Here is a 15,088-nt window from a genome sequence, read left to right as displayed (position 1 = left end):
GTTTGGAGCAGACTGACCCGGGTCTGGGCTGCAGCTCCTGGGCTTGGCTCGCTCCCACCCCTGGCTCTGCAGCTGGTTCGCTGGCTGCTGGTACCAGGCTGTTTTAAATCACTTCATCTGTCCATCCATTCGTGGTTAACGCCTTCTAACTGATAACCTAGACGACCAGCTTGGTTGTTCATTTGTACTTTTCCCTTTGCTCATTTATTTCCTTTAACCCTCCGTCTTCCCACCCCCATACTTCTTACATGTAACTGTACATTCAACGCTTCCTTCACGCTGTTTCTGTGGAGCAGCACAGATATCCGGAGACTGTTTTAGTGATCTGTACTATCCACTTAATATATCTCAGGATGCAATTGTGTACATACTGCCTTCGATGCTGTCGGTATCGACTGACTTTAGATCGCTAACCCTGTAAATGTTGGTTGATCAGGCATCACTGGTTGAGTATGAAGTCAAATCACTGTCAAAATCGGAGAGCGCAAATGAGATCCACGCGCGCGTATTTTACTTTGACGAGCGCTTTTACTTCACTCCGCGAGCAAAATTCCCTTTCGCGAGACTCAACCTCATGGAGCTCATCTGCGCTCTTGGATGTTGACAGTGATGTGCCTTCATAGTTGTGCTGGTGTTTGCATCATGTGCATTTTAGAATTACAGACCTGCAACACAGGAATGGTCCACAAGTAAACCCCAAAAACATTGCTTTCACTTTACAAACAGCACAATTGCACCCTCTAATTACAAAATATAGTATATTAATATGAATATATTTTGTATTAATACAATACAATCAATCCTACCGCAACAAGGCCTGCAGAGTTGCTCTACTTCACTCATTACTTCTGCACATTATCAAGTAGTCCTGCATCTCATTCATCTTAAACAGTATTGTTCTGTTTCCACCACGTTTAACTGATTAATGATGAAGGCCTAAAGAGGAGTTTACCCAAGCTCCACTTTACAGCATGACATCATCACACATGAACAAACATGGCTGTAAATAAAGAAATATTAACTCAACCTCTCCTCAGCATCATCAGGGAGAAAGCTGAGCACTCGTGAGAGCCTGTGGCTATGAAACCATGTTCCCTTCCTTGAGCAACATGCAGAGATGGGAGATTGCATCATGCATAATACACATGCTTGATATTTGGACATTTGTCAGAAGCACTGAACCTGATGGCACTGGTGGGCACACATCACTACCGGACGTTAAAACATTGATTGGTAAAGTATACCTGCAAGAGAAGAAATATTAAATGATATTTCTTGAATGTTTTCTTAATGATTGTTGATATTTTCATTACATCCCAAGAGCTATAAATAAATCAAAGGCTACAACAAAAAGTAAGACGAAAGAAAATCAGGCATCTGTTGCTGTCGAAGACTGCAATAAATAATAATCACTTCACTTGGGTCAGCCATGTGCACTCTAGTCCTGCTTCACTGCGCGTCACTGGTGTCTTCCACAAGTTACAAGCTTGGTAGTTGTCAATACTAACAAGTTGGATCATTTTTAGAATCTTGCATACTAATGCTCAAGATTACAAACCCTAGCTGACTATATCAGACATCACTTTCCTCTCCTCCTCAGTTTGAGTGATCTCAGTGTCTGCGCTGTCCGTCTCTGTTGAGTCATACATCTGATTTCCTCTCTCAGCTGTTTCCTTGTTGACAGACATGTGGTTACCCGCATTGCCACACCCCCACACTTTGTGATTAAATAATGCTCCAGAAAGGGAATTATTCAACTCTGGCATTTTGCACTGATGGCAGGAGTTCACGGCTGGGGGCTCTCGTGTCTATGTGTGGGCGGGGTTGGGTGCGTCTGTTACTCTGTTATTATTTGATGGCACCCAGTGTGCATTTATCCATTATTCATGCCATGCCGAAGGGGCAACTTTGGGCCAAGGTTTTGGCAAAAGCATGCCTGAACCCTTCATTAAGTCCCCAGCTAGTGTGTGTATGTGCTCATGTATATGTGTGTGTGTGTCACACCAGAAGAGACTCATTTCCTGATGCTGGCAGTACCGAGCTGCTCACAGTGACACTAGCAGAAAAGCACAGAGTGCAAGAGAGCAGCTGGGAAAAGTGTGTGTGTGTGTGTGTGTGTGTGTGTGTGTGTGTGTGTGTGTGTGTGTGTGTGTGTGTGTGTGTGTGTGTGTGTGTGTGTGTGTGTGTGTGTGTGTGTGTGTGTGTGTGTGTGTGTGTGTGTGTGTGTGTGTGTGTGTGTGTGTGTGTGTGTGTGTGTGAGAGACCAGCAGACCAGAGCTGGATCTTTTTCAGTCAATGAAGAGGGATTTGAATGTGCACTGGCTGCCCTGATCACTCTAAACGTTGTGTATTTCATGTGTTGTTTTTCTGATGACACTGGAATCGAGACATCAGCCGAGAGACAAACACAGCTTTACATTCTAATAAGATCAGCTCAGCACGGTGCAATGCTACTTCAAACCCACATTTAATGACTTCATGTTAAACCTTACGGTACATTAAAGCTGACGTGACTTCATGTCTTAATATATTATCTAATCTGGTAATCAGTCTTTCAAATATCTGCTTTAAACGACTTCCAACACAATAGCCTTCAGAATCCACATCCTCACTGTTTTTCCAAACCAGCATTTTTCAACTAGACATTATGCATCTGCAGGTTTCCTGATAGAGCCTGTGATGTGAATATACAGTAACTGGGTTATTCTACTTCAACCTTAACAATGGCATATCTATTCCTTTGCAGAAAACAGTAACGCGCTTCACCGTTACCTGTATGCATGGCAGAGTGTGAGCTCTGGGAAGCTTTCTGGGTTAAAAGACAACCTGTTGCCTGTCTGTGCTTATTTTCTCCTCTGACCTGAATTAAGGAAGGAAGACTCAGCAACAATCCATTAAAGATGTCATACCTGAAGCTGAGCCAGCTGAGTTTGAGTATGTTCTAATTCTAATCTAACATCACGGACAAATCCACTATATTGTCTTTTGTTAATGTGTTGATTTCTATTTTCAGGATCATGGACAGTTTCTCTTTAATTATTCAGATTTATTGATTTATATTTAAGGACATTGGATAGTTTCTCCATCCAATATCTTTACCATGGACAGTGTTATTGTGATATTTTCAATGATTCAGGATCTTTATATTTGATGTAAAAGCAACAAGGAGCTTCATTTTGTCTTGATTTTGACAGTGTTTAAGTCCAACAGATATACGCTTTAGATAACCTCACACTACGGCAGGGTCCAACAGGTTTCCCTGCTCAGTCCTGGTTCTGCTTTTCCTTTGCCTCTCCAGCCTCCAACAATGGCTTCCAGTGGGGACCGGCAGAGCTGCAAGGTGTGGAGCTGCTGCCACCGGGCACGGAGCTCTGCTCCACCCACCGAACCGCTATAGTTCGAAGCTGCCCGTGTTGAGCTAGTCGCTGCCGGTGGCCCCGCTGGAGTCTCAGCTGATTCCTTCAGATTTTGTATGATTTTTATGTGTTTCATCTTGAATTCAGGACCAAGGGTAGGTGTTGATTTTAGTCCTCATGCTCTGTGGCCTGATGCAGCATCCTCACATGTTTGATCCGCCACAGCAAGGCCAATGCACATACACCACGTGACAAATCATGTACGGCATTCAAAAACACCCAAAAAACAAACACAAACAACAAACGCATTCATTTGCATATGCACATCCACAAAAACACAAGTCATTCACATGCATGTGCACACACAAATGTGCACACATTTTGAACATGTCGGCAGAATCTCGTAGGACAGACAGGAGACGTATGTAGGTAGCAGACTGCGAAGCGCCATGTGACAGTAGGACGCTCACACACACACTGACTTCATGAACAGAGGGCCATCTGAACGTATCTGTCTACTTAAAGCGATATATGAGCATATGTATAACCAATCTCGCTCAAGTTTATTGGTTCTGCCTTCACATTTCAGCAGCAAAACACATACATACAATAAATCAAATGAAGTGCAGCAGTAGCTGGAGTGTTTTTTTCCATACTTAAAGAGATGTAATTGATTTGTATTCAACTTTCATTTTAAGATTAATTCATCATTTTAAACCTTTGGAGTTTGTTGTAAAAATACACTGAAATCTGTCTTTTGTGATTTAATTGTATGTTGTCCATGTCTGCATATGTTGGACCACGATACACATACATGTTGGAAAGGTTAATGTCAACACCCTCTGAATTTACTAAATGTAAAATGTAATTGTAAAATCCATGACTTTTTATCAGAGCAACCATCCTTCATTGTTCTCTTCATGATGATTCAGATAAACAAGGTTTTAGAGAGAAATGAAAGATGTGATGTGAATATTTATGACATCTTTCACTGATATGTTGCTCAGCAAAGAGGCATTTTATGAAGCTACAACAACCAACTAACTCTTTCAGAATGTTGTTAACGGCATTTCAGCTCCATCTGTTTACATTTCACTGGGGGGTGTCAGTGGTGTGTGAGTGTGTGTGTGCGCTGTGGATCTTACAACGAGCTCATCTGGTGGCAATGTGTCAGTGCCATTGACCCCTGTGTTCCCCATCTGGTTGGTACACACACTCAGCCAGCAGTGACAGCTGTTCAATCATCAGGCTCAACAGACACACACACACATATACAGAAAGGCATGCATAATCAAAACCCCATCTCCAACGTGCATACTGTCACACACATACGCAAGCAACACATGACAACTTTACACACACAGCGTGGAAACGGATTCCGCTACTCTCACAATCTTTGCATATTTTAATCACATTCCAGTGTTACTTATGCAGAATGTAATATTACAGTGAAGACAGATTTATATCATTCAAATTGAAGAATCAGTGCCACCATCTCAGGATGAGCCATGTTCCCTCTGTTTGGGTTTTTACATGAATGAATGGCTGAGAGGTTTGTATTTAACAGTATATTGTTTGCATCTGGTAATAAATATTAATACGTTCTTGATCACTTTGTGTTTTGTCTATTTGCCTCTTCTGTTGAGAAGATAACTGAGACTTTTGTGGGTTTTGAGGCACTGATGGCCTTTCAATGTCGTTAATAAATGCTTTATAAGCATAGATAGTCTTTAGATGAGGTCACACACAATACTTTACTAACGACTAGTAACTACCTGAATGCAGTATTAATATGTGTTTATATGAATGCATGAATAATGTACATCTAAATAAGTTATTAATCATTTACTTCTACTTTATAAATGATGTTATTAATCATCTACAACTTAATAATTGTTTTTTAATACATACAATTCTTAATTTACAAATGGGAAATCTATAATTGATAAAGTATGGAAACACAATCATGAAACACAAATAGACGAGCTTATTAATCAAGAATAAAACATGTATAACTGTTGTTATGAACTGCATACTAATGAGTGTTAATGTAGGAGCAATGCTTTATAAATGATGAGTTAAGTGTTTACTCATACTTAAGTAATGCTTCATAGTGTGTAGTTATTCTGTCCAGTCTCAGGTATCGTAGAGCTCTGCTGACGTCAGTGATGACAGGAGGAGCATCTCAACGCTGATAGGCTATCGCGACAATGCGTCACGCTAAAATTTCGCCCGAGTTGAAAAGTGAACTTGCGTGAATGAGGCGAATTTGCGTCATCAGCGCCGCGCTATTGAAACTTTGCCTCACTGGTGTCTCGTGACACAAACACTTTGGATGTAATCTACTCACTCGAAACATTGGCGCAGCGTTTGGTGTGAACACGGCTTCAGGCCGTAATCCGACTGATTGTTTTGCAATTTGCTACATTTTTTGTTTTATTTAGGCAACGAACAAATGATTGCTGATGTTAGCTCCAACACAAACCATGAGCTGTACGCTGCCTTATCGTTAATAGTGCAGTTTAGATTATTTGGAAGAACACATCTCAAGTACTGCATTCATTAGTAGCTGCTGCTTTCTGTTCACATCATGCTAACAACACTCATACAGCTCTGCTGCTGGTGATGTGAGGGCCCCTCTGCTTGGTAGCTTTGCTGTTGCTGTGTTTTCTCTCCAGGGCTGCAGACCTGATTGGATATGTATCAGCGTCATGGGACACACCTGGGCTCAGTGTGCACCTTGCATGAAAGCCTGAGCAGCAGCCAGTCCTTTACTGGCAGATCTCCTCTCAAAACACATCTTTGTGTTGTGGATTTTGGTTCTTTTCGCTTGTTTTTACAGCACAAGACTCATGTAGCACACTTTCACTCATCTATTGACAGATCCTCCCTCACAGGGAGAGAGAGGCTGAGGGGTTATGAATGTAAAGGAGTGGGAAGAGTTCCTGACTCAACTTCCACTAAGTTTCACACTGTTGCAGAATAAAGGTATTGTTGCTGTCACAACAATAACATATTACAAAACGAATTCATGTTTGCAATTTAATTTCTGTTCATGCAGCAATTGGAGCATGTCTTCTTGTCTCCATTTCTTCAAATAGAAATAATGGAAAATCATCATGAAACAGAGTGAATTCAGTTAGTTAGCATACAGACACTTTGTTCCAGATGCTCCAGACTATCATCAGATCTGTGACCTACAGATACTAAGATCACTTATCTGATGCCGCCTGTCAAGAGCCATATATGAGCCAATGCCAAGACAAGGAACCACTGTTCAGCACACGCCAGTGACATGTATCTCCACAGTCACAGAGTGTAGTGAATGTTTGTTCAGCAGGAGAGCCACTGGCACATGCATAGGAGGAGAAATGTAATTATTTTATTATTATTTATTGACTGAAATCGACCGATGATAGGCTGAGCTACAGCCCCATACACACACATGAACTGAGAAAAGCCAGAAACAGGCTCTGATGATGTTATGAATCTCAAAATGATTGCTAACATCTGTATTTGGATGTATTGAATAATATGAGTGATAAAAAAAGTGAAATATATAGTTATATAGTATATCAAATTAGAATAGAGCATGAGAGACAAATGAGAATTTGGCTTGAAATTCTGTACTCAGACCTCTTATTATGTTGGCCTGCTTCACTCAATCTAAGTAAAATTAGCTTAGAGAGACCACAACCCTGTTGTGCTATGACACAGGAGTATTTGTAGGCTTCACTCTGCAATAATTCCAAAAAAATGTTCAATGAAAGTGCTTTTTTTTCAGGCGAACCTGAAACTTTTTTCAATTTGAGCTGTGTGCCATCTTCATTCACTATTAACCAGTAACATATACACAATATTTACACAATTGAACACATCTCACAAGTGTTACCTGTATTAGACCATCAAAATTATTAAAATAGACCTTGTAGTTAGAGCTGTGGACTCTCTTGAGTATGGGTATGCAATTTTCGAGCAGAGGCCTAAAAATAGGGCTAGTAGTTAAAAGGTTTTAACTTAAGAGTTGGTAGAAAATCTCTTCTCAGTTTCTGTGATTTGAGAGCGTTTTGAAAGACGTAAAAGATGACTTAACCTCTCGGGTAGGCTTTGAGGGATTCCCAGATGATAGTGTATGACATACCTTGTATTGAGTTATTGTCAATCTATAACCGCAAATAAACCCAAAACTTAAACCCTGCATGCTCATCCACACTGTTTTTTGATTTTCTCTGTGCCTGCCTCACTACCACTCGCCCCTCAGGAGCCCTGACGAGGAACACAGAGGTACAAGATACTTTTTTTCAGTAGAATATGAATTAATACCTTCTCCTCTGTAAATATTTAACACCACTTAAACTTACAGCTCCCCACCGGGCCTCAGCACGGAACCGTCTAGAGACTGTGGGAAAGGGGGAAACAGAACGGTAGAAAGGCACAGATTCAATTAACATAGCACGCTAGCTCTGCGGTGTCCAGGGAAATCATTTTGAGTGAATAAACACATCATGCTGGATGTCTCAATGCGCTGTTTGGTAAATAATTTGCTATATATATACATATATATATACAGTATATATATATATATAGAGAGAGAGAGAGAGAGAAGGAAGAAAGCACTCTGAAACGTCCCCAGGTAAGCGCCTCAGAACTAACTGGGCTGTGATGTGTGATTTGGAGACGGATGAGCGTCACAGCTTCCATCTTCACTCCTCATTACTTGATAATGCTAATTGGAGAGGAGGAGTTGGAGAGGATTTGACACTGCAGATGTTTTTGAATATTTCCGATATGCATATGGACAAATGTGTTTTTTCCCTCACACCTTTATTCCTTTGAGCACAGTCGTGCAACGTCATACATAGATACTGTACACATGTCCTATTTCACAGAGAACTGTGAGAAATGCATGAAGCACTTAACACAACAGCACTAAATGACACAAAAACATTCTTGTAAGTGCTACTTGATGAGAATTTCCAATCAGATTTCTCTCTGCCTCTCTTCAGACGTTAACCAGAGGGAGGCGAAAGCAAACAGGGACTTAACAACTTGACTTGGAAACAGCATGCAAGGAGAAATACGAAAGGGCAAAGGTCAGGGGGAGTGACAGCTAGCAAGCAAATAGTTGGAGGGATTGTAACCGGCAACTCACACCAAACATAACCATGAAGTGAACAAGCAACATTCTTTTTTGTCACAGTCAGCAAATCATGACTATGTAGACGTCTGATTTTGCTTCATTCTTACCGTGCTCAACACTGATTGAAACAAACATACGATTGGCTGCTGTCTGTTAGACGTGCACTGCAAGCCATTGTCAGTCTGTAAGCATCCCTCTGTTCCTAAAGAGGGATGCGTCTGTCAGCAACTACAGCATATTATGGCCATTGTTTAGAAAAAAAGAAATACAGAGCGAGGGGTAATATTCAGAGAAAAACTACATTTCCAAGATTAAAGCCGTAAATTCACGAGAACAAATGGGGGAACAGCCTTCAAGAGTGACCAATCATGGAAGCTCCAATAACACCACGTCTGTCGAAGAGAGGCCATTCATCTTCAGAGGCATGGGCTTACCCGTCCCGTCCGTCATTCTCAAGCGTATCTCTTCAACGGAACCCACATATGCAAGTAGTGCAGTGTTGTAAGATACGGGGTTACCCTGATAACTTAAAGTTCACGTCCAAACCTCATTCGGTATATCACTATGGAAGAGGTTGCCGACTTGGGAATTGCATATCTCCATAACGCCTTGACCCACACTGGTTGAGTTAACATGACCCTAAACTCTGGTGTAAGTTAGCCAGTAGAGGTGAAGTCACATCCAGGCGGTAAAACCAAATTAATTTATGTTGGGATGCCCGACTGACCGCTGAACAGGGCCCATGAGGTGGCCATACCTCTGGTGGAGAAAGCCCGCAGCCTCTCCAAGGGCTGCAGTCCACGACTGTCATCAGACAGAACTGTAGCCAGCACCACCCCCTGTAAAAGGCAAGCAGCTCTATTGTGGGGCAGCTGTAAAAAAGACTTGCTAACCTGAGGCACAAAACAGACTTAAGGTGCAACTAAGTCAGGGGAAACCTGGAGGCAGGATGCATGCACAAACAATGCAGGTAACACACTCATCTGTTCAGCTGACATCGGTGGCAGCAAACAGGATGGTTTTGAGAGACAGCACGGTCAAGGACTCAAAGGGCAACCCTGAGAATGCTTCCAAAATAGTAGGCAGGTCCTATGACGTTACTGAAGGTTTGCATGTTGGTTGCAGCCGACGGGTTCCCTTCATAAATCTCCTTATGAGAGAATACTGACTCCCATACAGCAGGCTAAAATTACAAACATAAAACCTCCGGAACTGAGCACTGGGAGGAAATGATGGCTCCTGTCTCACTTTTTCTCAAATATGCACCATTTAATATTGTATAATGCAACTGTAAATGGCCCCCTCATGCTTTGAATAGTCATAAATACCCCAAATGGGAGACTGAATTCAGATTTACCTTGTCAGGTAACAAGCCCAGAGCTTGTCCGAACACCTACGACAAGCCTCTGCGTGACAGAAGCAGCCACGGCTGGCCGTAACTAGTTGCACCGTCCAGGTTCTGCTGGGCCAGTACAGGGCTATCGAAATCAAAGACAGCCACTTCTCTCAGTCTGATTAGTATTGGAGCAATGAGGCTGAGCGGGGGGGGAATGCATACAGCAGTTTGTCCATGGATGAGCCAATGCGTCTGTGCCCTTCGGTGCGTCTCTTTTTCTTAACAAAAACATTTATATGAGCATGACGGAGCCTCATTCACAGATCTCTGCTTGAACATAGCTCTGCATCCCTTCAGTGAAGCATCTTTTTACTCCCGTTCTCCTCATAACCATCCAAGGGGAGGTCGGTGGTCAACTTCCTGCAGATCTATCGACATGAACCAGTCGATTGATCGAATCGAACACAGGCCAACATCGAGTGTGAGCATCCTGAATCTGTATTTGCGAAGGTGAGAATTTAGAAAGTGTGAATCCATTGTAGTGAACCTCCACCGGCACAATTCAAACTGCCCCGAGGCTTAGGGGATGTTGCGCACTGCAGCTTATCCTGGGACCTCTGGGACCCATAGAGTCCAGGATAGAGCAGGGCCTGTTTGAGCTAGAACCAACTGGTCCCTCCCTCCTATGAGGACCACAAATGATATAAGTGTACATACAGTATCAGCACTGTGCCATCACGTCTTTATATCCACTCCTCAAAGGTTAGGAGCTCTAACTCAGCACAGTGGGTCTCACTCAGTTTTCCTGGAGGCCTGGTGGATCATTTTGGAGAGACGAAAGCAGAATAAAGTATAAGGGAGCTGGGCAGAATGCCGCTGGAAGCCATTCTACTTGAGTGGAACTTGAAGAGATCCCATTATCAGAGGCACAATTCAGCTGCGTTTCAAACTTCTCTGCTTCCCTCACTTACAATCAATACTTTGTTTTTACGGCCGTCCTGCGGTCAAAGAAGCCGAGAAGTTCGCCGTGTTTCCCTGTGTGTGTGTGTATAAGTGTGTGCTCATACGCTTGCCTGCCCATTGATGTGTGAGTGCTTTGTTGTACTTCAGAGAGCACAGTAGCTTTATCTTTAATGTATGGCCAATAGAAAGCCTGTAAAATAATGTCAGATTTTAAGGATTGGAAAACAAAGCTGCTTGCAAGCCTCAGGTCGTCACAAAGAACAGAAAGAGTGTCGGGATGTTTTTTGGCTCAAGCCGTCTTTGGTATAAACAGGCACTGTAAATATTAGAGCCGGTCCCTGGGAGATCAGGCAGGCCTTCAACTGCAGCTTGAAGATTTGCTTTTTGATGTTTCGAAAATCGCAGATCTCAAATGGTATTTGCAGTGATGCCAACATTAAATGCACGAGGCCCTGGTAGCTCAGTGTCTGCAAGGCAGCAGGCCTGTGCTCCTTCACATCACTCTTCATCAGCCACATGCAACGCTGCAGTGTTTCCCTTTAAGCTCTTATAAGTATAAGTACTAAGTAGGAGCTCAGGATTACTCTCATCTGTAAAGAAATCACTAGATAATTAATAAGGCTTTTATTTATTTCTATTTCATTAGCGGGTCCAGTCACTCTGTACCGAGGACCGCTCTGAATGAACCCAAACATTCTTGAATAGATGCCAGGTGATCTGTCTCGTGCCCCCTCTCCCTCTCTCTGTCTCTCCCTCTCTCCCTCTCTCTGTCTCTCCCTCTCTCCCTCTCTCTGTCTCTCCCTCTCTCTGTCTCTCCCTCTCTCCCTCTCTCCCTCTCTCTGTCTCTCTCTCTCTCCCTCTCTCTGTCTCTCCCTCTCTCTGTCTCTCCCTCTCTCCCTCTCTCTGTCTCTCCCTCTCTCCCTCTCTCTGTCTCTCCCTCTCTCTGTCTCTCCCTCTCTCCCTCTCTCTGTCTCTCCCTCTCTCCCTCTCTCTGTCTCTCCCTCTCTCTGTCTCTCCCTCTCTCCCTCTCTCTGTCTCTCCCTCTCTCTGTCTCTCCCTCTCTCCCTCTCTCTGTCTCTCCCTCTCTCTGTCTCTCCCTCTCTCCCTCTCTCTGTCTCTCCCTCTCTCTGTCTCTCTCTCTCCCTCTCTCTGTCTCTTCCTCTCTCCCTCTCTCTGTCTCTTCCTCTCTCCCTCTCTCTGTCTCTCCCTCTCTCCCTCTCTCTGTCTCTCCCTCTCTCTGTCTCTTCCTCTCTCCCTCTCTCTGTCTCTCCCTCTCTCTGTCTCTTCCTCTCTCCCTCTCTCCCTCTCTCCCTCTCTCTGTCTCTCCCTCTCTCTGTCTCTCCCTCTCTCTGTCTCTTCCTCTCTCCCTCTCTCTGTCTCTCCCTCTCTCCCTCTCTCTGTCTCTCCCTCTCTCCCTCTCTCTGTCTCTCCCTCTCTCTGTCTCTCCCTCTCTCCCTCTCTCTGTCTCTCCCTCTCTCCCTCTCTCTGTCTCTCCCTCTCTCTGTCTCTCCCTCTCTCCCTCTCTCTGTCTCTCCCTCTCTCCCTCTCTCTGTCTCTCCCTCTCTCTGTCTCTCCCTCTCTCCCTCTCTCTGTCTCTCCCTCTCTCTGTCTCTCCCTCTCTCCCTCTCTCTGTCTCTCCCTCTCTCCCTCTCTCTGTCTCTCCCTCTCTCTGTCTCTCCCTCTCTCCCTCTCTCTGTCTCTCCCTCTCTCTGTCTCTCCCTCTCTCCCTCTCTCTGTCTCTCCCTCTCTCTGTCTCTCCCTCTCTCCCTCTCTCTGTCTCTCCCTCTCTCTGTCTCTCCCTCTCTCCCTCTCTCTGTCTCTCCCTCTCTCTGTCTCTCCCTCTCTCTGTCTCTTCCTCTCTCCCTCTCTCTGTCTCTTCCTCTCTCCCTCTCTCTGTCTCTTCCTCTCTCCCTCTCTCTGTCTCTCCCTCTCTCCCTCTCTCTGTCTCTCCCTCTCTCTGTCTCTCCCTCTCTCTGTCTCTTCCTCTCTCCCTCTCTCCCTCTCTCCCTCTCTCTGTCTCTCCCTCTCTCTGTCTCTCCCTCTCTCTGTCTCTTCCTCTCTCCCTCTCTCTGTCTCTCCCTCTCTCCCTCTCTCTGTCTCTCCCTCTCTCCCTCTCTCTGTCTCTCCCTCTCTCTGTCTCTCCCTCTCTCCCTCTCTCTGTCTCTCCCTCTCTCTGTCTCTCCCTCTCTCTGTCTCTTCCTCTCTCCCTCTCTCTGTCTCTCCCTCTCTCCCTCTCTCTGTCTCTCCCTCTCTCCCTCTCTCTGTCTCTCCCTCTCTCTGTCTCTCCCTCTCTCCCTCTCTCTGTCTCTCCCTCTCTCTGTCTCTCCCTCTCTCCCTCTCTCTGTCTCTCCCTCTCTCCCTCTCTCTGTCTCTCCCTCTCTCTGTCTCTCCCTCTCTCCCTCTCTCTGTCTCTCCCTCTCTCTGTCTCTCCCTCTCTCCCTCTCTCTGTCTCTCCCTCTCTCTGTCTCTCCCTCTCTCCCTCTCTCTGTCTCTCCCTCTCTCTGTCTCTCTCTCTCCCTCTCTCTGTCTCTTCCTCTCTCCCTCTCTCTGTCTCTTCCTCTCTCCCTCTCTCTGTCTCTCCCTCTCTCCCTCTCTCTGTCTCTCCCTCTCTCTGTCTCTTCCTCTCTCCCTCTCTCTGTCTCTCCCTCTCTCTGTCTCTTCCTCTCTCCCTCTCTCCCTCTCTCCCTCTCTCTGTCTCTCCCTCTCTCTGTCTCTCCCTCTCTCTGTCTCTCCCTCTCTCCCTCTCTCTGTCTCTCCCTCTCTCCCTCTCTCTGTCTCTCCCTCTCTCTGTCTCTCCCTCTCTCTGTCTCTCCCTCTCTCCCTCTCTCCCTCTCTCTGTCTCTCCCTCTCTCTGTCTCTCCCTCTCTCTGTCTCTTCCTCTCTCCCTCTCTCTGTCTCTCCCTCTCTCCCTCTCTCTGTCTCTCCCTCTCTCCCTCTCTCTGTCTCTCCCTCTCTCTGTCTCTCCCTCTCTCCCTCTCTCTGTCTCTCCCTCTCTCTGTCTCTCCCTCTCTCCCTCTCTCTGTCTCTCCCTCTCTCCCTCTCTCTGTCTCTCCCTCTCTCCCTCTCTCTGTCTCTCCCTGTTGTAAACGAGCAATTGATATTCCAAGAGGAGCTCAGCGTTGTTCGCCCATCGATCGGCTGGGCAGATTAATATCAATCGAAATTTTTGCAAAGAACTTTTAGTATAACATTCATGCTCACTGGCTTCTGTGATGCAGCCATAACGACCAGAGATGGGACACCAGCTTGAAAACAAAGAAACAAATATATATTATGAAGCAGGTGCAGTTCTTTACTGTATGAGGTCGGGGACCAGGATCATAGAACAAGTATAAATATATTTATAAATAGTGGTGGTCTTTTCTTTTTGCACTATACAGAGTATTCAAGTAAATGTATGCATAGGAGTTATTTTATGTCTAACCAAAGAATGATGTGTTGATTTACAAAAGCGAGGCTTTGAACAATTGTATAAGTTTATGTAATACATGCTGAGCCGAGCGGTCCCTCCTCCTCATGAGTTGTGGTATTTCTCTGCTTCTGTTGCCAGTGGAGGCGGAGCCAAACTCCTGTCAACTGGCACAGTCTCTGAAAGTCATCCAGAAGAGAAAGGTGAGCATCCATCCCACATACTGTACATTCACACGTACTATACTGCAGACACACAGTAGTTTCTGTCTGCACAATCACATGCAATCACATGCAGACATTGAATTAAATGTATGTACCTGTATGTATATAACACTTTAAAGGCTTGGTGACGCCAGCATTTGAAATGTCATGAAGCAATTACTCACCACCAACTTTTAGTTAATCTCCTCTGTAGGAGAATAAACTCTTCTATAAGAGGAATTGTTTACTTAATGTTATGAAACAGGAAACATACAAATACATCCCATGAGTGAATGGTGCGATCTTCATGTCCCGTTAGCGACGCGTCGAAGGAGCTAACTGTAGGCAAACAGTTACAGACAGTTAGCAAGCTTTCAATATAACTCTTTATTTATTGACCAGAATTAAAAAGAAAATCTGAGAGCAAAACTCCAAAGGGAGTAAAGCAACGAGCATGTCCAGGCTGCTATCCTGTTAGCATGTCAGCTGTAGTACTAACTGGCCTTGTGAGTCCCAGGCCGGGTAAGACGAGGATGCAACAAGTTGGAATGTGATGATGAATAATAAGATTAGTAACGAATGGTGTAATGATGTATTCAAACAATTGTAATGAAAGTTACACTATGAGGTAAATAGTCATTAAATGACACGCTGTATTCAATCACTATTGTTTACAACCTT

The sequence above is a fragment of the Anarhichas minor genome, unplaced genomic scaffold (genome assembly GCF_050575085.1).
Source record: "Anarhichas minor isolate MPS153535 unplaced genomic scaffold, ASM5057508v1 ptg000012l, whole genome shotgun sequence".
NCBI lineage: Eukaryota > Metazoa > Chordata > Actinopteri > Perciformes > Anarhichadidae > Anarhichas > Anarhichas minor.
The sequence above is the reverse complement of the archived record's forward strand: the minus strand, read 5'-3'. Positions refer to the sequence as shown.